The sequence below is a fragment of the Gorilla gorilla genome, chromosome 14 (genome assembly GCF_029281585.2).
Source record: "Gorilla gorilla gorilla isolate KB3781 chromosome 14, NHGRI_mGorGor1-v2.1_pri, whole genome shotgun sequence".
NCBI classification, from domain to species: Eukaryota; Metazoa; Chordata; class Mammalia; order Primates; family Hominidae; genus Gorilla; species Gorilla gorilla.
Window position 1 is genome coordinate 13,824,824 of NC_073238.2, and position 24,763 is coordinate 13,849,586.

Here is a 24,763-nt window from a genome sequence, read left to right on the forward strand (position 1 = left end):
TGGAATGGAATGGAATAGAATGGAATGGAATGGAATGGAATTCAGTGGAATGGAATGGAATGGAATGGAATGGAATGGAATGGAATGGAATTGAATTCTATGGAATGGAATTCAATGGAATGGAATGGAATGGAATGGAATGGAATGGAACGGAATTCTATGGAATGGAAGGGAACGGAATTCTATGGAATGGAAGGGAATGGAATTCAATGGAATGGAATGGAATGGAATGGAATGGAATGGAATGGAATGGAATGGAATTCAATGGAATGGAATGGAATGGAATGGAATGGAATGGAATTCAATGGAATGGAATGGAATGGAATGGAATGGAATGGAATGGAATTCAATGGAATGGAATGGAATGTAATGGAATGGAATGGAATCGAATGGAATCGAATGGAATCAATTGGAATCGAATGGAATCGAATGGAATGGAATGGAATAGAATGGAATCAACCCGAGTAGAACGGAACGGCACGCAATGGAACGGAACGGAATGGAACGGGACGGAACGGAACGGAATGGAATGGAATGGAACGGAATTCAATGGAATGGAATTCAATGGAATGGAATGGAATGGAATGGAATGGAATGGAATGGAATAGAATGGAATCAACCCGAGTAGAACGGAATGGAACGCAACGGAACGAAACGGAACGCAACGGAAAGGAACGGAACGGAAAGGAACGGAACGGAATGGAATGGAATGGAACGGAATGGAATGGAATGGAATGGAATGGAATGGAATGGAATTCAATGGAATTCAATGAATAGAATGGAATGGAATGGAATGGAATGGATTGGAATCGAAAGGAATCGAATGGAATCGAATGGAATCGAATGGAATGGAATGGAATAGAATGGAATCAACCCGAGTAGAACGGAATGTAATGTAATGGAATGGAATGGAATTCAATGGAATTCAATGGAATGGAATGGAATGGAATGGAGTGGAGTGGAGGGAATTGGAGTGGAATGGAGTGGAGTGGAGTGGAATGGAATGGAGTGGAATGGAATGGAATGGAATGGAATGGAATGGAATCCAATGGAATTCAATGGAATGGAATGGAATGGAATGGAATGGAATGGAATTCAATGGAATGGAATGGAATGGTATCGAATGGAATCGAATGGAATCGAATGGAATCGAATGGAATGGAATGGAATAGAATGGAATCAACCGAGTAGAACGGAACGGAACGCAACGGAATGGAACGGAACGGAACGGAACGGAACGGAACGGAATGGAACGGAATTCAATGGAATGGAATGGAATGGAATGGAATTCAATGGAATGGAATGGAATTCAATGGAATGGAACGGAACCGAATGGAATGGAATGGAATTCCAAATAATGGAATGGAACGGAATGGAATGGAATGGAATTCCATGGAATGGAATGGAATGGAATGGAATGGAATGGAATGGAATGGAATTCAATGGAATGGAATGGAATGGAATCAAATGGAATCGAATGGAATCGAATGGAATCGATTGGAATGGAATGGAATCGAATGGAATGGAATGGAATAGAATGGAATCAACCCGAGTAGAACGGAATGGAATGAAATGGAATGGAATGGAATGGAATGGAAAGGAATTCAATGGAATGGAATGGAATGGAATGGAATGGAATGGAATGGAATTCAATGGAATGGAATGGAATGGAATAGAATGGAATCGAATGGAATCGAATGGAATCGAATGGGATCTAATGGAATGGAATGGAATGGAATGGAATGGAATGGAACGGAATTTTATGGAATGGAATGGAATTCAATGGAATGGAATGGAATGGAATCGAATGGAATTCATTGGAAAGGAATTCAATGGAATTCAATGGAATGGAATGGAATGGAATGGAATGGAATGGAATGGAATGGCATGGAATTCAATGGAATTGAATGGAATGGAATGGAATGGAATCGAATGGAATGGAATGGAAACGAATGGAATCGAATGGAATCGAATGGAATCGAATGGAATGGAATGGAATGGAATGGAATCAACCCAAGTGGAACGGAACAGAACGGAACGGAACAGAACGAAACGGAATGGAGTGGAATAGAATGGAATCAAACCGAGTAGAACGGAATGGAATGGAATGGAATTGAATGGAACGGAATGGAACAGAACGGAATGGAACGGAACGGAACGGAACGGAATGGAATGGAATGAACCCGAGTAGAACGGAATGGAATGGAATGGAATGGAATGGAATGGAATGGAATGGAATGGAATCGAATGGAATGGAATGGAATGGAATGGAATGGAATTCAATGGAATGGAATGGAATGGAATCGAATGGAATCGAATGGAATCGAATGGAATCGATTGGAATCGAATGGAATCGAATAGAATGGAATGGAATAGAATGGAATCAACCCGAGTAGAACGGAACGGAACGCAACGGAATGGAACGGAACGGAACGGGACGGAACGGAACGGAATGGAATGGAATGGAACGGAATTCAATGGAATGGAATGGAATGGAATGGAACGGAATGGAATGGAATGGAACGGAATGGAATGGAATGGAATGGAATGGAATGGAATGGAATTCAATGGATTGGAATGGAATGGAATGGAATGGTATGGAATGGAATGGAATTCCATGGAATGGAATGGAGTGGAATCGAATGGAATCGAATGGAATCGAATGGAATCGAATGAGATCGAATGGAATGGAATGGAATAGAATGGAATCAACCCGAGTAGAACGGAATGGAATGGAATGGAATGGAATTCAATGGAATGGAATGGAATGGAATGGAATGGAATGGAATGGAATGGAATGGAATGGAATGGAATTCAATGGAATGGAATGGAATGGGATGGATTGGAATGGAATGGAATTCCATGGAATGGAATGGAATGGAATGGAATAGAATGGAATGGAATGGAATGGAATTCAATGGAATGGAATGGAATGGAATGGAATGGAATGGAATGGAATGGAATGGAATGGAATGGAATGGAATGGAATGGAATTCTATGGAATGGAATTCAATGGAATGGAATGGAATGGAATGGAATGGAATGGAATGGAATGGAACGGAATTCTATGGAATGGAAGGGAACGGAATTCTATGGAATGGAAGGGAATGGAATTCAATGGAATGGAATGGAATGGAATGGAATGGAATGGAATGGAATGGAATGGAATGGAATTCAATGGAATGGAATGGAATGGAATGGAATGGAATGGAATTCAATGGAATGGAATGGAATGGAATGGAATGGAATGGAATGGAATGGAATGGAATTCAATGGAATGGAATGGAATGGAATGGATTGGAATGGAATGGAATTCCATGGAATGGAATGGAATGGAATGGAATAGAATGGAATGGAATGGAATGGAATTCAGTGGAATGGAATGGAATGGAATGGAATGGAATGGAATGGAATGGAATTCTATGGAATGGAATTCAATGGAATGGAATGGAATGGAATGGAATGGAATGGAACGGAATTCTATGGAATGGAAGGGAACGGAATTCTATGGAATGGAAGGGAATGGAATTCAATGGAATGGAATGGAATGGAATGGAATGGAATGGAATGGAATGGAATGGAATTCAATGGAATGGAATGGAATGGAATGGAATGGAATGGAATTCAATGGAATGGAATGGAATGGAATGGAATGGAATGGAATGGAATTCAATGGAATGGAATGGAATGGAATGGAATGGAATGGAATGGAATGGAATGGAATTCAATGGAATGGAATGGAATGGAATCGAATGGAATCGAATGGAATCGAATGGAATCGATTGGAATCGAATGGAATCGAATAGAATGGAATGGAATAGAATGGAATCAACCCGAGTAGAACGGAACGGAACGCAACGGAATGGAACGGAACGGAACGGGACGGAACGGAACGGAATGGAATGGAATGGAACGGAATTCAATGGAATGGAATGGAATGGAATGGAACGGAATGGAATGGAATGGAACGGAATGGAATGGAATGGAATGGAATGGAATGGAATGGAATTCAATGGATTGGAATGGAATGGAATGGAATGGTATGGAATGGAATGGAATTCCATGGAATGGAATGGAGTGGAATCGAATGGAATCGAATGGAATCGAATGGAATCGAATGGAATCGAATTAGATCGAATGGAATGGAATGGAATAGAATGGAATCAACCCGAGTAGAACGGAATGGAATGGAATGGAATGGAATGGAATGGAATGGAATGGAATGGAATGGAATTCAATGGAATGGAATGGAATGGAATGGAATGGAATGGAATGGAATGGAATGGAATGGAATGGAATGGAATTCAATGGAATGGAATGGAATGGAATGGAATGGAATGGAATGGAATGGAATGGAATTCGATGGAATGGAATGGAATGGAATGGATTGGAATGGAATGGAATTCCATGGAATGGAATGGAATGGAATGGAATAGAATGGAATGGAATGGAATGGAATTCAATGGAATGGAATGGAATGGAATGGAATGGAATGGAATGGAATGGAATGGAATTCAATGGAATGGAATGGAATGGAATGGAATGGAATGGAATGGAATGGAATGGAATTCAATGGAATGGAATGGAATGGAATGGAATGGAATCGAATGGAATCGAATGGAATCGAATGGAATCGAATGAGATCGAATGGAATGGAATGGAATAGAATGGAATCAACCCGAGTAGAACGGAATGGAATGGAATGGAATGGAATGGAATGGAATAGAATGGAATGGAATGGAATGGAATTCAATGGAATGGAATGGAATGGAATGGAATGGAATTCAATGGAATGGAATGGAATGGAATGGATTGGAATGGAATGGAATTCCATGGAATGGAATGGAATGGAATGGAATAGAATGGAATGGAATGGAATGGAATTCAGTGGAATGGAATGGAATGGAATGGAATGGAATGGAATGGAATGGAATTCTATGGAATGGAATTCAATGGAATGGAATGGAATGGAATGGAATGGAATGGAACGGAATTCTATGGAATGGAAGGGAACGGAATTCTATGGAATGGAAGGGAATGGAATTCAATGGAATGGAATGGAATGGAATGGAATGGAATGGAATGGAATGGAATGGAATTCAATGGAATGGAATCGAATGGAATGGAATGGAATGGAATGGAATGGAATGGAATGGAATGGAATGGAATGGAATTCAATGGAATGGAATGGAATGGAATGGAATGGAATCGAATGGAATGGAATGGAATAGAATGGAATCAACCCGAGTAGAACGGAACGGCACGCAATGGAACGGAACGGAATGGAACGGGACGGAACGGAACGGAATGGAATGGAATGGAACGGAATTCAATGGAATGGAATTCAATGGAATGGAATGGAATGGAATGGAATGGAATGGAATGGAATAGAATGGAATCAACCCGAGTAGAACGGAATGGAACGCAACGGAACGAAACGGAACGCAACGGAAAGGAACGGAACGGAAAGGAACGGAACGGAATGGAATGGAATGGAACGGAATGGAATGGAATGGAATGGAATGGAATGGAATGGAATTCAATGGAATTCAATGAATAGAATGGAATGGAATGGAATGGAATCGATTGGAATCGAAAGGAATCGAATGGAATCGAATGGAATCGAATGGAATGGAATGGAATAGAATGGAATCAACCCGAGTAGAACGGAATGTAATGTAATGGAATGGAATGGAATTCAATGGAATTCAATGGAATGGAATGGAATGGAATGGAGTGGAGTGGAGGGAATTGGAGTGGAATGGAGTGGAGTGGAGTGGAATGGAATGGAGTGGAATGGAATGGAATGGAATGGAATGGAATGGAATCCAATGGAATTCAATGGAATGGAATGGAATGGAATGGAATGGAATGGAATTCAATGGAATGGAATGGAATGGTATCGAATGGAATCGAATGGAATCGAATGGAATCGAATGGAATGGAATGGAATAGAATGGAATCAACCGAGTAGAACGGAACGGAACGCAACGGAATGGAACGGAACGGAACGGAACGGAACGGAACGGAATGGAACGGAATTCAATGGAATGGAATGGAATGGAATGGAATTCAATGGAATGGAATGGAATTCAATGGAATGGAACGGAACCGAATGGAATGGAATGGAATTCCAAATAATGGAATGGAACGGAATGGAATGGAATGGAATTCCATGGAATGGAATGGAATGGAATGGAATGGAATGGAATGGAATGGAATTCAATGGAATGGAATGGAATGGAATCAAATGGAATCGAATGGAATCGAATGGAATCGATTGGAATGGAATGGAATCGAATGGAATGGAATGGAATAGAATGGAATCAACCCGAGTAGAACGGAATGGAATGAAATGGAATGGAATGGAATGGAATGGAAAGGAATTCAATGGAATGGAATGGAATGGAATGGAATGGAATGGAATGGAATGGAATTCAATGGAATGGAATGGAATGGAATAGAATGGAATCGAATGGAATCGAATGGAATCGAATGGGATCTAATGGAATGGAATGGAATGGAATGGAATGGAATGGAACGGAATTTTATGGAATGGAATGGAATTCAATGGAATGGAATGGAATGGAATCGAATGGAATTCAATGGAAAGGAATTCAATGGAATTCAATGGAATGGAATGGAATGGAATGGAATGGAATGGAATGGCATGGAATTCAATGGAATTGAATGGAATGGAATGGAATGGAATCGAATGGAATGGAATGGAAACGAATGGAATCGAATGGAATCGAATGGAATCGAATGGAATGGAATGGAATGGAATGGAATCAACCCAAGTGGAACGGAACAGAACGGAACGGAACAGAACGAAACGGAATGGAGTGGAATAGAATGGAATCAAACCGAGTAGAACGGAATGGAATGGAATGGAATTGAATGGAACGGAATGGAACAGAACGGAATGGAACGGAACGGAACGGAACGGAATGGAATGGAATGAACCCGAGTAGAACGGAATGGAATGGAATGGAATGGAATGGAATGGAATGGAATGGAATGGAATGGAATGGAATGGAATGGAATTCAATGGAATGGAATGGAATGGAATCGAATGGAATCGAATGGAATCGAATGGAATCGATTGGAATCGAATGGAATCGAATAGAATGGAATGGAATAGAATGGAATCAACCCGAGTAGAACGGAACGGAACGCAACGGAATGGAACGGAACGGAACGGGACGGAACGGAACGGAATGGAATGGAATGGAACGGAATTCAATGGAATGGAATGGAATGGAATGGAACGGAATGGAATGGAATGGAACGGAATGGAATGGAATGGAATGGAATGGAATGGAATGGAATTCAATGGATTGGAATGGAATGGAATGGAATGGTATGGAATGGAATGGAATTCCATGGAATGGAATGGAGTGGAATCGAATGGAATCGAATGGAATCGAATGGAATCGAATGAGATCGAATGGAATGGAATGGAATAGAATGGAATCAACCCGAGTAGAACGGAATGGAATGGAATGGAATGGAATGGAATGGAATGGAATGGAATGGAATGGAATGGAATTCAATGGAATGGAATGGAATGGAATGGAATGGAATGGAATGGAATGGAATGGAATGGAATGGAATTCAATGGAATGGAATGGAATGGAATGGAATGGAATGGAATGGAATGGAATGGAATGGAATTCCATGGAATGGAATGGAATGGAATGGATTGGAATGGAATGGAATTCCATGGAATGGAATGGAATGGAATGGAATTCAATGGAATGGAATGGAATGGAATCGAATGGAATGGAATGGAATGGAATGGAATGGAATGGAATGGAATGGAATCGAATGGAATCAACCTGAGTAGAACGGAATGGAATGCAATGGAATAGAATGGAATGGAATGGAATGGAATAGAATGTACCAAAGTAGAACGGAATGGAATGGAATGGAATGGAATGGAATGGAATGGAATGGAATGGATTGGAATGGAATGGAATGGAATGGAATGGAATGGAATGTACACGAGTAGAACGGAATGGAATGGAATGGAATGGATTGGAATGGAATGGAATGGAATGGAATGGAATGTAACCGAGTAGAACGGAATGGAATGTAATTGAATGGAATGTAACCGTGTTGAACGGAACGGAATGGAATGGATTGGAATGGAATGGAATGGAATGGAATGGAATGGAATTGAGTGCAATGCAATGCAATGGAATGCAATGGAATGGAAAGGAATGGAATGGAATGGAATGGAATCTACCCGAGTAGAACGGAATGGAATGGAATTGAATGGAATGTAACCGAGTAGAACGGAACGGAATGGAATGGAATGGAATGGAATGCAATGGAATGGAATGGAATGGAATGGAATGGAATGGAATGGACACCAGTTGAATGGAATGGAATGGAATGGAATGGAATGGAATGGAACGGAATGGAACGGAATGGAATGGAATGGAATGGACAGGAGCAGAACGGAATGGAATGCAATGGAATGGAATGGAATGTACCCGAGCAGAACGGAATGGAATGAAATGGAAATGGAAAGGGAATGGAAATGGAACGGGAATGGAAATGGAACGGGAACGGAAATGGAACGGGAATGGAAATGGAACGGGAACGGAAACGGAACGAGAACGGAAATGGAACGGGAACGGAAACGGAACGGGAACGGAAATGGAACGGGAATGGTAATGGAACGGGAATGGAAATGGAACGGGAATGGAAATGGAACGGGGATGGAAATGGATCGGGAATGGAAATGGAACGGGAATGGTAATGGAACTGGAATGGAAATGGAACGGGAATGGAAAAGAAACGGGAATGGAAATGGAACGGGAATGGAAATGGAATGGGAATGGAAATGGAATGGAATGGAATGGAATGGAATGGAATGGAATGGAATGTACCGGAGTGGAGTGGAGTGGAGTGGAGTGCAGTAGAGTGCACTGGAACGGAATGGAATGGAATGGAATGGAATGGAACGGAACGGAATGTACCCGAAAAGCACGGAATGGAATGGAATGGAATGGAATGGAATGGAATGGAATGTACCGGAGTGGAGTGGAGTGGAATGGAGTGGAGTGGAGTGGAGTGGAGTGGAACGGAATGGAATGGAATGGAATGGAATGGAATGGAATGCAATGGAATGCAATGGAATGGAAAGGAATGGAATGGAATGGAATGGAATGGAATGGAATGGAATGGAATGGAATGGACAGCAGTAGAATGGAATGGAATGGAATGGAATGGAATGAAATGGAATGGAATGGAATTCAATGGAATGGAATGGAATGGAATGGAATTCAATGGAATGGAATGGAATGGAATGGAATGGAATGGAATGGAATGGAATGTACCGGAGTGGAGTGGAGTGGAGTGGAGTGGAGAAGAGTGCACTGGAACGGAATGGAATGGAATGGAATGGAATGGAACGGAACGGAATGTACCCGAGAAGCACGGAATGGAATGGAATGGAATGGAATGGAATGGAATGGAATGGAATGGAATGGAATGTACCGGAGTGGAGTGGAGTGGAATGGAGTGGAGTGGAGTGGAGTGGAGTGGAATGGAATGGAATGGAATGGAATGGAATGGAATGGAATGGAATGCAATGGAATGCAATGGAATGGAAAGGTATGGAATGGAATGGAATGGAATGGAATGGAATGGAATGGAATGGAATGGAATGGAATGGAATTCCATGGAATGGAATGGAATGGAATGGAATTCAATGGAATGGAATGGAATGGAATGGAATTCCATGGAATGGAATGGAATGGAATGGAATTCTATGGAATGGAATGGAGTGGAATCGAATGGAATCGAATGGAATCGAATGGAATGGAATGGAATAGAATGGAATCAACCCGAGTAGAACGGAACGGAACGCAACGGAACGGAACGGAACGGAACGGGACGGAACGGAACGGAATGGAATGGAATGGAACGTAATTCCATGGAATGGAATGGAATGGAATGGAATGGAATGGAATGGAATGGAATGGAATGGAATGGAATTCCATGGAATGGAACGGAATGGATTGGAATGGAATGGAATAGAATGGAATCAACCCGAGTAGAACGGAACGGAACACAACGGAACGGAACGGAACGCAACGGAACGGAACGGAACGGAACGGAACGGAATGGAATGGAATGGAAAGGAATTCAGTGGAATGGAATGGAATGGAATGGAATTCTATGGAATGGAATGGAATGGAATGGAATGGAATTCCATGGAATGGAATGGAATGGAATGGATTGGAATTCCATGGAATGGAATGGAATGGAATGGAATGGAATGGAATGGAATGGAATTCCATGGAATGGAATGGAGTGGAATGGAATGGAATCGAATGGAATTGAATGGAATCGAATAGAATCAAATGGGATCGAATGGAATGGAATGGAATAGAATGGAATCAACCCGAGTAGAACGGAATAGAATGGAATGGAATGGAATGGGATGGAATGGAATGGAATGGAATGGAATGGAATGGAATTCAATGGAATGGAATGGAATGGAATGGAATGGAATGGAATGGAATGGAACGGAATGGAATTCAATGGAATGGAATGGAATGGAATGGAATGGAATGGAATGGAATGGAATGGAATGGAATGGAATGGAATGGAATGGAATTCAATGGAATGGAATGGAATGGAATCGAATGGAATCGAATGGAATCGAATGGAATCGATTGGAATCGAATGGAATCGAATAGAATGGAATGGAATAGAATGGAATCAACCCGAGTAGAACGGAACGGAACACAACGGAATGGAACGGAACGGAACGGGACGGAACGGAACGGAATGGAATGGAATGGAACGGAATTCAATGGAATGGAATGGAATGGAATGGAACGGAATGGAATGGAATGGAACGGAATGGAATGGAATGGAATGGAATGGAATGGAATGGAATTCAATGGATTGGAATGGAATGGAATGGAATGGTATGGAATGGAATGGAATTCCATGGAATGGAATGGAGTGGAATCGAATGGAATCGAATGGAATCGAATGGAATCGAATGCAATCGAATGAGATCGAATGGAATGGAATGGAATAGAATGGAATCAACCCGAGTAGAACGGAATGGAATGGAATGGAATGGAATGGAATGGAATGGAATGGAATGGAATGGAATTCAATGGAATGGAATGGAATGGAATGGAATGGAATGGAATGGAATGGAATGGAATGGAATGGAATTCAATGGAATGGAATGGAATGGAATGGAATGGAATGGAATGGAATGGAATGGAATGGAATTCAATGGAATGGAATGGAATGGAATGGATTGGAATGGAAGGGAATTCCATGGAATGGAATGGAATGGAATGGAATAGAATGGAATGGAATGGAATGGAATTCAGTGGAATGGAATGGAATGGAATGGAATGGAATGGAATGGAATGGAATGGAATTGAATTCTATGGAATGGAATTCAATGGAATGGAATGGAATGGAATGGAATGGAATGGAACGGAATTCTATGGAATGGAAGGGAACGGAATTCTATGGAATGGAAGGGAATGGAATTCAATGGAATGGAATGGAATGGAATGGAATGGAATGGAATGGAATGGAATGGAATTCAATGGAATGGAATGGAATGGAATGGAATGGAATGGAATTCAATGGAATGGAATGGAATGGAATGGAATGGAATGGAATGGAATTCAATGGAATGGAATGGAATGGAATGGAATGGAATCGAATGGAATCGAATGGAATCAATTGGAATCGAATGGAATCGAATGGAATGGAATGGAATAGAATGGAATCAACCCGAGTAGAACGGAACGGCACGCAATGGAACGGAACGGAATGGAACGGGACGGAACGGAACGGAATGGAATGGAATGGAACGGAATTCAATGGAATGGAATTCCATGGAATGGAATGGAATGGAATGGAATGGAATGGAATGGAATAGAATGGAATCAACCCGAGTAGAACGGAATGGAACGCAACGGAACGAAACGGAACGCAACGGAAAGGAACGGAACGGAAAGGAACGGAACGGAATGGAATGGAATGGAACGGAATGGAATGGAATGGAATGGAATGGAATGGAATGGAATTCAATGGAATTCAATGAATAGAATGGAATGGAATGGAATGGAATGGATTGGAATCGAAAGGAATCGAATGGAATCGAATGGAATCGAATGGAATGGAATGGAATAGAATGGAATCAACCCGAGTAGAACGGAATGTAATGTAATGGAATGGAATGGAATTCAATGGAATTCAATGGAATGGAATGGAATGGAATGGAGTGGAGTGGAGGGAATTGGAGTGGAATGGAGTGGAGTGGAGTGGAATGGAATGGAGTGGAATGGAATGGAATGGAATGGAATGGAATGGAATCCAATGGAATTCAATGGAATGGAATGGAATGGAATGGAATGGAATGGAATTCAATGGAATGGAATGGAATGGTATCGAATGGAATCGAATGGAATCGAATGGAATCGAATGGAATGGAATGGAATAGAATGGAATAAACCGAGTAGAACGGAACGGAACGCAACGGAATGGAACGGAACGGAACGGAACGGAACGGAACGGAATGGAACGGAATTCAATGGAATGGAATGGAATGGAATAGAATTCAATGGAATGGAATGGAATTCAATGGAATGGAACGGAACCGAATGGAATGGAATGGAATTCCATGGAATGGAATGGAACGGAATGGAATGGAATGGAATTCCATGGAATGGAATGGAATGGAATGGAATGGAATGGAATGGAATGGAATTCAATGGAATGGAATGGAATGGAATCAAATGGAATCGAATGGAATCGAATGGAATCGATTGGAATGGAATGGAATCGAATGGAATGGAATGGAATAGAATGGAATCAACCCGAGTAGAACGGAATGGAATGAAATGGAATGGAATGGAATGGAATGGAAAGGAATTCAATGGAATGGAATGGAATGGAATGGAATGGAATGGAATGGAATTCAATGGAATGGAATGGAATGGAATAGAATGGAATCGAATGGAATCGAATGGAATCGAATGGGATCTAATGGAATGGAATGGAATGGAATGGAATGGAATGGAACGGAATTTTATGGAATGGAATGGAATTCAATGGAATGGAATGGAATGGAATCGAATGGAATTCATTGGAAAGGAATTCAATGGAATTCAATGGAATGGAATGGAATGGAATGGAATGGAATGGAATGGAATGGCATGGAATTCAATGGAATTGAATGGAATGGAATGGAATGGAATCGAATGGAATGGAATGGAAACGAATGGAATCGAATGGAATCGAATGGAATCGAATGGAATGGAATGGAATGGAATGGAATCAACCCAAGTGGAACGGAACAGAACGGAACGGAACAGAACGAAACGGAATGGAGTGGAATAGAATGGAATCAAACCGAGTAGAACGGAATGGAATGGAATGGAATTGAATGGAACGGAATGGAACAGAACGGAATGGAACGGAACGGAACGGAACGGAATGGAATGGAATGAACCCGAGTAGAACGGAATGGAATGGAATGGAATGGAATGGAATGGAATGGAATGGAATGGAATCGAATGGAATGGAATGGAATGGAATGGAATGGAATTCAATGGAATGGAATGGAATGGAATCGAATGGAATCGAATGGAATCGAATGGAATCGATTGGAATCGAATGGAATCGAATAGAATGGAATGGAATAGAATGGAATCAACCCGAGTAGAACGGAACGGAACGCAACGGAATGGAACGGAACGGAACGGGACGGAACGGAACGGAATGGAATGGAATGGAACGGAATTCAATGGAATGGAATGGAATGGAATGGAACGGAATGGAATGGAATGGAACGGAATGGAATGGAATGGAATGGAATGGAATGGAATGGAATTCAATGGATTGGAATGGAATGGAATGGAATGGTATGGAATGGAATGGAATTCCATGGAATGGAATGGAGTGGAATCGAATGGAATCGAATGGAATCGAATGGAATCGAATGAGATCGAATGGAATGGAATGGAATAGAATGGAATCAACCCGAGTAGAACGGAATGGAATGGAATGGAATGGAATTCAATGGAATGGAATGGAATGGAATGGAATGGAATGGAATGGAATGGAATGGAATGGAATGGAATTCAATGGAATGGAATGGAATGGGATGGATTGGAATGGAATGGAATTCCATGGAATGGAATGGAATGGAATGGAATAGAATGGAATGGAATGGAATGGAATTCAATGGAATGGAATGGAATGGAATGGAATGGAATGGAATGGAATGGAATGGAATGGAATGGAATGGAATGGAATTCTATGGAATGGAATTCAATGGAATGGAATGGAATGGAATGGAATGGAATGGAATGGAATGGAACGGAATTCTATGGAATGGAAGGGAACGGAATTCTATGGAATGGAAGGGAATGGAATTCAATGGAATGGAATGGAATGGAATGGAATGGAATGGAATGGAATGGAATGGAATGGAATGGAATTCAAGGGAATGGAATGGAATGGAATGGAATGGAATGGAATTCAATGGAATGGAATGGAATGGAATGGAATGGAATGGAATGGAATGGAATGGAATTCAATGGAATGGAATGGAATGGAATGGATTGGAATGGAATGGAATTCCATGGAATGGAATGGAATGGAATGGAATAGAATGGAATGGAATGGAATGGAATTCAGTGGAATGGAATGGAATGGAATGGAATGGAATGGAATGGAATGGAATTCTATGGAATGGAATTCAATGGAATGGAATGGAATGGAATGGAATGGAATGGAACGGAATTCCATGGAATGGAAGGGAACGGAATTCTATGGAATGGAAGGGAATGGAATTCAATGGAATGGAATGGAATGGAATGGAATGGAATGGAATGGAATGGAATGGAATTCAATGGAATGGAATGGAATGGAATGGAATGGAATGGAATTCAATGGAATGGAATGGAATGGAATGGAATGGAATGGAATGGAATTCAATGGAATGGAATGGAATGGAATGGAATGGAATGGAATGGAATGGAATGGAATTCAATGGAATGGAATGGAATGGAATCGAATGGAATCGAATGGAATCGAATGGAATCGATTGGAATCGAATGGAATCGAATAGAATGGAATGGAATAGAATGGAATCAACCCGAGTAGAACGGAACGGAACGCAACGGAATGGAACGGAACGGAACGGGACGGAACGGAACGGAATGGAATGGAATGGAACGGAATTCAATGGAATGGAATGGAATGGAATGGAACGGAATGGAATGGAATGGAACGGAATGGAATGGAATGGAATGGAATGGAATGGAATGGAATTCAATGGATTGGAATGGAATGGAATGGAATGGTATGGAATGGAATGGAATTCCATGGAATGGAATGGAGTGGAATCGAATGGAATCGAATGGAATCGAATGGAATCGAATGGAATCGAATTAGATCGAATGGAATGGAATGGAATAGAATGGAATCAACCCGAGTAGAACGGAATGGAATGGAATGGAATGGAATGGAATGGAATGGAATGGAATGGAATGGAATTCAATGGAATGGAATGGAATGGAATGGAATGGAATGGAATGGAATGGAATGGAATGGAATGGAATTCAATGGAATGGAATGGAATGGAATGGAATGGAATGGAATGGAATGGAATGGAATTCGATGGAATGGAATGGAATGGAATGGATTGGAATGGAATGGAATTCCATGGAATGGAATGGAATGGAATGGAATAGAATGGAATGGAATGGAATGGAATTCAATGGAATGGAATGGAATGGAATGGAATGGAATGGAATGGAATGGAATGGAATTCAATGGAATGGAATGGAATGGAATGGAATGGAATGGAATGGAATGGAATGGAATGGAATGGAATTCAATGGAATGGAATGGAATGGAATGGAATGGAATCGAATGGAATCGAATGGAATCGAATGGAATCGAATGAGATCGAATGGAATGGAATGGAATAGAATGGAATCAACCCGAGTAGAACGGAATGGAATGGAATGGAATGGAATGGAATGGAATAGAATGGAATGGAATGGAATGGAATTCAATGGAATGGAATGGAATGGAATGGAATGGAATTCAATGGAATGGAATGGAATGGAATGGATTGGAATGGAATGGAATTCCATGGAATGGAATGGAATGGAATGGAATAGAATGGAATGGAATGGAATGGAATTCAGTGGAATGGAATGGAATGGAATGGAATGGAATGGAATGGAATGGAATTCTATGGAATGGAATTCAATGGAATGGAATGGAATGGAATGGAATGGAATGGAACGGAATTCTATGGAATGGAAGGGAACGGAATTCTATGGAATGGAAGGGAATGGAATTCAATGGAATGGAATGGAATGGAATGGAATGGAATGGAATGGAATGGAATGGAATTCAATGGAATGGAATGGAATGGAATGGAATGGAATGGAATGGAATGGAATGGAATGGAATGGAATGGAATTCAATGGAATGGAATGGAATGGAATGGAATGGAATCGAATGGAATGGAATGGAATAGAATGGAATCAACCCGAGTAGAACGGAACGGCACGCAATGGAACGGAACGGAATGGAACGGGACGGAACGGAACGGAATGGAATGGAATGGAACGGAATTCAATGGAATGGAATTCAATGGAATGGAATGGAATGGAATGGAATGGAATGGAATGGAATAGAATGGAATCAACCCGAGTAGAACGGAATGGAACGCAACGGAACGAAACGGAACGCAACGGAAAGGAACGGAACGGAAAGGAACGGAACGGAATGGAATGGAATGGAACGGAATGGAATGGAATGGAATGGAATGGAATGGAATGGAATTCAATGGAATTCAATGAATAGAATGGAATGGAATGGAATGGAATCGATTGGAATCGAAAGGAATCGAATGGAATCGAATGGAATCGAATGGAATGGAATGGAATAGAATGGAATCAACCCGAGTAGAACGGAATGTAATGTAATGGAATGGAATGGAATTCAATGGAATTCAATGGAATGGAATGGAATGGAATGGAGTGGAGTGGAGGGAATTGGAGTTGAATGGAGTGGAGTGGAGTGGAATGGAATGGAGTGGAATGGAATGGAATGGAATGGAATGGAATGGAATCCAATGGAATTCAATGGAATGGAATGGAATGGAATGGAATGGAATGGAATTCAATGGAATGGAATGGAATGGTATCGAATGGAATCGAATGGAATCGAATGGAATCGAATGGAATGGAATGGAATAGAATGGAATCAACCGAGTAGAACGGAACGGAACGCAACGGAATGGAACGGAACGGAACGGAACGGAACGGAACGGAATGGAACGGAATTCAATGGAATGGAATGGAATGGAATGGAATTCAATGGAATGGAATGGAATTCAATGGAATGGAACGGAACCGAATGGAATGGAATGGAATTCCAAATAATGGAATGGAACGGAATGGAATGGAATGGAATTCCATGGAATGGAATTCCATGGAATGGAATGGAATGGAATGGAATGGAATTCAATGGAATGGAATGGAATGGAATCAAATGGAATCGAATGGAATCGAATGGAATCGATTGGAATGGAATGGAATCGAATGGAATGGAATGGAATAGAATGGAATCAACCCGAGTAGAACGGAATGGAATGAAATGGAATGGAATGGAATGGAATGGAAAGGAATTCAATGGAATGGAATGGAATGGAATGGAATGGAATGGAATGGAATGGAATTCAATGGAATGGAATGGAATGGAATAGAATGGAATCGAATGGAATCGAATGGAATCGAATGGGATCTAATGGAATGGAATGGAATGGAATGGAATGGAATGGAACGGAATTTTATGGAATGGAATGGAATTCAATGGAATGGAATGGAATGGAATCGAATGGAATTCAATGGAAAGGAATTCAATGGAATTCAATGGAATGGAATGGAATGGAATGGAATGGAATGGAATGGCATGGAATTCAATGGAATTGAATGGAATGGAATGGAATGGAATCGAATGGAATGGAATGGAAACGAATGGAATCGAATGGAATCGAATGGAATCGAATGGAATGGAATGGAATGGAATGGAATCAACCCAAGTGGAACGGAACAGAACGGAACGGAACAGAACGAAACGGAATGGAGTGGAATAGAATGGAATCAAACCGAGTAGAACGGAATGGAATGGAATGGAATTGAATGGAACGGAATGGAACAGAACGGAATGGAACGGAACGGAACGGAACGGAATGGAATGGAATGAACCCGAGTAGAACGGAATGGAATGGAATGGAATGGAATGGAATGGAATGGAATGGAATGGAATGGAATGGAATGGAATGGAATTCAATGGAATGGAATGGAATGGAATCGAATGGAATCGAATGGAATCGAATGGAATCGATTGGAATCGAATGGAATCGAATAGAATGGAATGGAATAGAATGGAATCAACCCGAGTAGAACGGAACGGAACGCAACGGAATGGAACGGAACGGAACGGGACGGAACGGAACGGAATGGAATGGAATGGAACGGAATTCAATGGAATGGAATGGAATGGAATGGAACGGAATGGAATGGAATGGAACGGAATGGAATGGAATGGAATGGAATGGAATGGAATGGAATTCAAAGGATTGGAATGGAATGGAATGGAATGGTATGGAATGGAATGGAATTCCATGGAATGGAATGGAGTGGAATCGAATGGAATCGAATGGAATCGAATGGAATCGAATGAGATCGAATGGAATGGAATGGAATAGAATGGAATCAACCCGAGTAGAACGGAATGGAATGGAATGGAATGGAATGGAATGGAATGGAATGGAATGGAATGGAATGGAATGGAATGGAATTCAATGGAATGGAATGGAATGGAATGGAATGGAATGGAATGGAATGGAATGGAATGGAATTCAATGGAATGGAATGGAATGGAATGGAATGGAATGGAATGGAATGGAATGGAATGGAATTCCATGGAATGGAATGGAATGGAATGGATTGGAATGGAATGGAATTCCATGGAATGGAATGGAATGGAATGGAATAGAATGGAATGGAATGGAATGGAATGGAATGGAATGGAATGGAATGGAATCCAATGGAATTCAATGGAATGGAATGGAATGGAATGGAATGGAATGGAATTCAATGGAATGGAATGGAATGGTATCGAATGGAATCGAATGGAATCGAATGGAATCGAATGGAATGGAATGGAATAGAATGGAATAAACCGAGTAGAACGGAACGGAACGCAACGGAATGGAACGGAACGGAACGGAACGGAACGGAACGGAATGGAACGGAATTCAATGGAATGGAATGGAATGGAATGGAATTCAATGGAATGGAATGGAATTCAATGGAATGGAACGGAACCGAATGGAATGGAATGGAATTCCATGGAATGGAATGGAATGGAATGGAACGGAATGGAATGGAATGGAATTCCATGGAATGGAATGGAATGGAATGGAATTCAATGGAATGGAATGGAATGGAATCAAATGGAATCGAATGGAATCGAATGGAATCGATTGGAATGGAATGGAATCGAATGGAATGGAATGGAATAGAATGGAATCAACCCGAGTAGAACGGAATGGAATGAAATGGAATGGAATGGAATGGAATGGAAAGGAATTCAATGGAATGGAATGGAATGGAATGGAATGGAATGGAATGGAATGGAATGGAATCGAATGGAATGGAATGGAATGGAATGGAATCGAATGGAATGGAATAGAATGGAATCAACCTGAGTAGAACGGAATGGAATGGAATGGAATAGAATGGAATGGAATGGAATGGAATGGAATGTACCAAAGTAGAACGGAATGGAATGGAATGGAATGGAATGGAATGGAATGGAATGGACACCAGTTGAATGGAATGGAATGGAATGGAATGGAATGGAATGGAATGGAATGGAATGGAATGGAATGGAATGGAATCTACCCGAGTAGAACGGAATGGAACGGAATGGAATGGAATGGAATGGAATGGAATGGAATGTACCCGAGCAGAATGGAATGGAATGAAATGGAAATGGAAAGGGAATGGAAATGGAACGGGAATGGAAATGGAACGGGAACGGAAATGGAACGGGAATGGAAATGGAATGGGAACGGAAACGGAACGAGAACGGAAATGGAACGGGAACGGAAACGGAACGAGAACGGAAATGGAACGGGAACGGAAACGGAACGGGAACGGAAATGGAACGGGAATGGTAATGGAACGGGAATGGAAATGGAACGGGAATGGAAATGGAACGGGAATGGAAATGGATCGGGAATGGAAATGGAACGGGAATGGTAATGGAACTGGAATGGAAATGGAACGGGAATGGAAAAGAAACGGGAATGGAAATGGAACGGGAATGGAAATGGAATGGGAATGGAAATGGAATGGAATGGAATGTACCGGAGTGGAGTGGAGTGGAGTGGAGTGGAGTAGAGTGCACTGGAACGGAATGGAATGGAATGGAATGGAATGGAATGGAACGGAACGGAATGTACCCGAGAAGCACGGAATGGAATGGAATGGAATGGAATGTACAGGAGTGGAGTGGAGTGGAATGGAGTGGAGTGGAGTGGAGTGGAGTGTAATGGAATGGAATGGAATGGAATGGAATGGAATGGAATGCAATGGAATGCAATGGAATGGAAAGGAATGGAATGGAATGGAATGGAATGGAATGGAATGGAATGGAATGGAATGGAATGGACACCAGTAGAATGGAATGGAATGGAATGGAATGGAATGGAATGGAATGGAATGGAATGGAATGGAATGGAATGGAATGGAATTCCATGGAATGGAATGGAGTGGAATGGAATGGAATCGAATGGAATTGAATGGAATCGAAAGGAATCAAATGGGATCGAATGGAATGGAATGGAATAGAATGGAATCAACCCGAGTAGAACGGAATGGAATGGAATGGAATGGAATGGGATGGAATGGAATGGAATGGAATGGAATGGAATGGAATGGAATTCAATGGAATGGAATGGAATGGAATGGAATGGAATGGAATGGAATGGAATTCTATGGAATGGAATGGAACGGAATGGAATTCAATGGAATGGAATTGAATGGAAAGGAATGGAATTCAATGGAATGGAATGGAATGGAATGGAATGGAATGGAATGGAATTCCATGGAATGGAATGGAATGGAATGGAATTCAATGGAATGGAATGGAATCGAATGGAATGGAATGGAATGGAATGGAATGGAATGGAATAGAATGGAATCAACCCGAGTAGAACGGAATGGAATGGAATGGAATGGAATGGAATGGAATGGAATGGAATGGAATGGAATGGAATGTACCAAAGTAGAACGGAATGGAATGGAATGGAATGGAATGGAATGGAATGGAATGGAATGGAATGGAATGGAATGTACCCGAGTAGAACGGAATGGAATGGAATGGAATGGATTGGAATGGAATGGAATGGAATGGAATGGAATGTAACCGAGTAGAACGGAATGGAATGTAATTGAATGGAATGTAACCGAGGTGAACGGAACGGAATGGAATGGAATGGAATGGAATGGAATGGAATGGAATGGAATGGAATTGAGTGCAATGCAATGCAATGGAATGCAATGGAATGGAAAGGAATGGAATGGAATGGAATGGAATCTACCCGAGTAGAACGGAATGGAATGGAATTGAATGGAATGTAACCGAGTAGAACGGAACGGAATGGAATGGAATGGAATGGAATGCAATGGAATGGAATGGAATCGAATGGAATGGAATGGAATGGACACCAGTAGAATGGAATGGAATGGAATGGAATGGAATGGAATGGAATGGAATGGAATGGAATGGAATGGAATGGAATGGAATGGAATGGAATGGAATCTACCCGAGTAGAACGGAATGGAACGGAATGGAATGGAGTGGAATGGACAGGAGCAGAACGGAATGGAATGCAATTGAATGGAATGGAATTTACCCGAGCAGAACGGAATGGAATGAAATGGAAATGGAAAGGGAATGGAAATGGAACGGGAATGGAAATGGCACGGGAACGGAAATGGAACGGGAATGGAAATGGAACGGGAACGGAAACGGAACGAGAACGGAAATGGAACGGGAACGGAAATGGAACGGGAACGGAAATGGAACGGGAATGGTAACGGAACGGGAATGGAAATGGAACGGGAATGGAAAAGGAACGGGAATGGAAATGGATCGGGAATGGAAATGGAACGGGAATGGTAATGGAACTGGAATGGAAATGGAACGGGAATGGAAAAGAAACGGGAATGGAAATGGAACGGGAATGGAAATGGAATGGGAATGGAAATGGAATGGAATGGAATGGAATGGAATGGAATGTACCGGAGTGGAGTGGAGTGGAGTGGAGTGGAGTAGAGTGCACTGGAACGGAATGGAATGGAATGGAATGGAATGGAACGGAACGGAATCTACCCGAGAAGCACGGAATGGAATGGAATGGAATGGAATGGAATGGAATGGAATGTACCGGAGTGGAGTGGAGTGGAATGGAGTGGAGTGGAGTGGAGTGGAGTGGAATGGAATGGAATGGAATGGAATGGAATGGAATGGAATGCAATGGAATGCAATGGAATGGAAAGGAATGGAATGGAATGGAATGGAATGGAATGGAATGGAATGGAATGGAATGGAATGGACAACAGTAGAATGGAATGGAATGGAATGGAATGGAATGGAATGGAATGGAATGGAATGGAATTCAATGGAATGGAATGGAATGGAATGGAATTCAATGGAATGGAGTGGAATTCCATGGAATGGAATGGAATGGAATGGAATTCTATGGAATGGAATGGAGTGGAATCGAATGGAATCGAATGGAATCGAATGGAATGGAATGGAATAGAATGGAATCAACCCGAGTAGAACGGAACGGAACGCAACAGAACGGAACGGAACTGAACGGGACGGAACGGAACGGAATGGAATGGAATGGAACGTAATTCCATGGAATGGAATGGAATGGAATGGAATGGAATGGAATGGAATGGAATGGAATGGAATGGAATTCAATGGAATGGAACGGAATGGATTGGAATGGAATGGAATAGAATGGAATCAACCCGAGTAGAACGGAACGGAACACAACGGAACGGAACGGAACGCAACGGAACGGAACGGAACGGAACGGAACGGAATGGAATGGAATGGAAAGGAATTCAGTGGAATGGAATGGAATGGAATGGAATTCTATGGAATGGAATGGAATGGAATGGAATGGAATTCCATGGAATGGAATGGAATGGAATGGAATGGAATGGAATGGAATGGAATGGAATTCAATGGAATGGAATGGAGTGGAATGGAATGGAATCGAATGGAATTGAATGGAATCGAATGGAATCAAATGGGATCGAATGGAATGGAATGGAATAGAATGGAATCAACCCGAGTAGAACGGAATGGAATGGAATGGAATGGAATGGGATGGAATGGAATGGAATGGAATGGAATGGAATGGAATTCAATGGAATGGAATGGAATGGAATGGAATGGAATGGAATGGAATGGAATGGAATGGAATGGAATTCAATGGAATGGAATGGAACGGAATGGAATTCAATGGAACGGAATGGAATGGAATGGAATGGAAGGGAATGGAATGGAATTCCATGGAATGGAATGGAATGGAATTCCATGGAATGGAATGGAATGGAATTCCATGGAATGGAATTCCATGGAATGGAATGGAATGGAATTCCATGGAATGGAATGGAATGGAATGGAATTCAATGGAATGGAATGGAATGGAATCGAATGGAATGGAATGGAATGGAATGGAATGGAATGGAATGGAATGGAATGGAATCGAATGCAATCAACCTGAGTAGAACGGAATGGAATGCAATGGAATAGAATGGAATGGAATGGAATGGAATGGAATGTACCAAAGTAGAACGGAATGGAATGGAATGGAATGGAATGGAATGGAATGGAATGGAATGGAATGGAATGGAATGGAATGGAATGGAATGTACACGAGTAGAACGGAATGGAATGGAATGGAATGGATTGGAATGGAATGGAATGGAATGGAATGGAATGTAACCGAGTAGAACGGAATGGAATGTAATTGAATGGAATGTAACCGTGTTGAACGGAACGGAATGGAATGGATTGGAATGGAATGGAATGGAATGGAATGGAATGGAATGGAATGGAATTGAGTGCAATGCAATGCAATGGAATGCAATGGAATGGAAAGGAATGGAATGGAATGGAATGGAATCTACCCGAGTAGAACGGAATGGAATGGAATTGAATGGAATGTAACCGAGTAGAACGGAACGGAATGGAATGGAATGGAATGGAATGCAATGGAATGGAATGGAATGGAATGGAATGGAATGGAATGGACACCAGTTGAATGGAATGGAATGGAATGGAATGGAATGGAATGGAACGGAATGGAACGGAATGGAATGGAATGGAATGGACAGGAGCAGAACGGAATGGAATGCAATGGAATGGAATGGAATGTACCCGAGCAGAACGGAATGGAATGAAATGGAAATGGAAAGGGAATGGAAATGGAACGGGAATGGAAATGGAACGGGAACGGAAATGGAACGGGAATGGAAATGGAACGGGAACGGAAACGGAACGAGAACGGAAATGGAACGGGAACGGAAACGGAACGGGAACGGAAATGGAACGGGAATGGTAATGGAACGGGAAT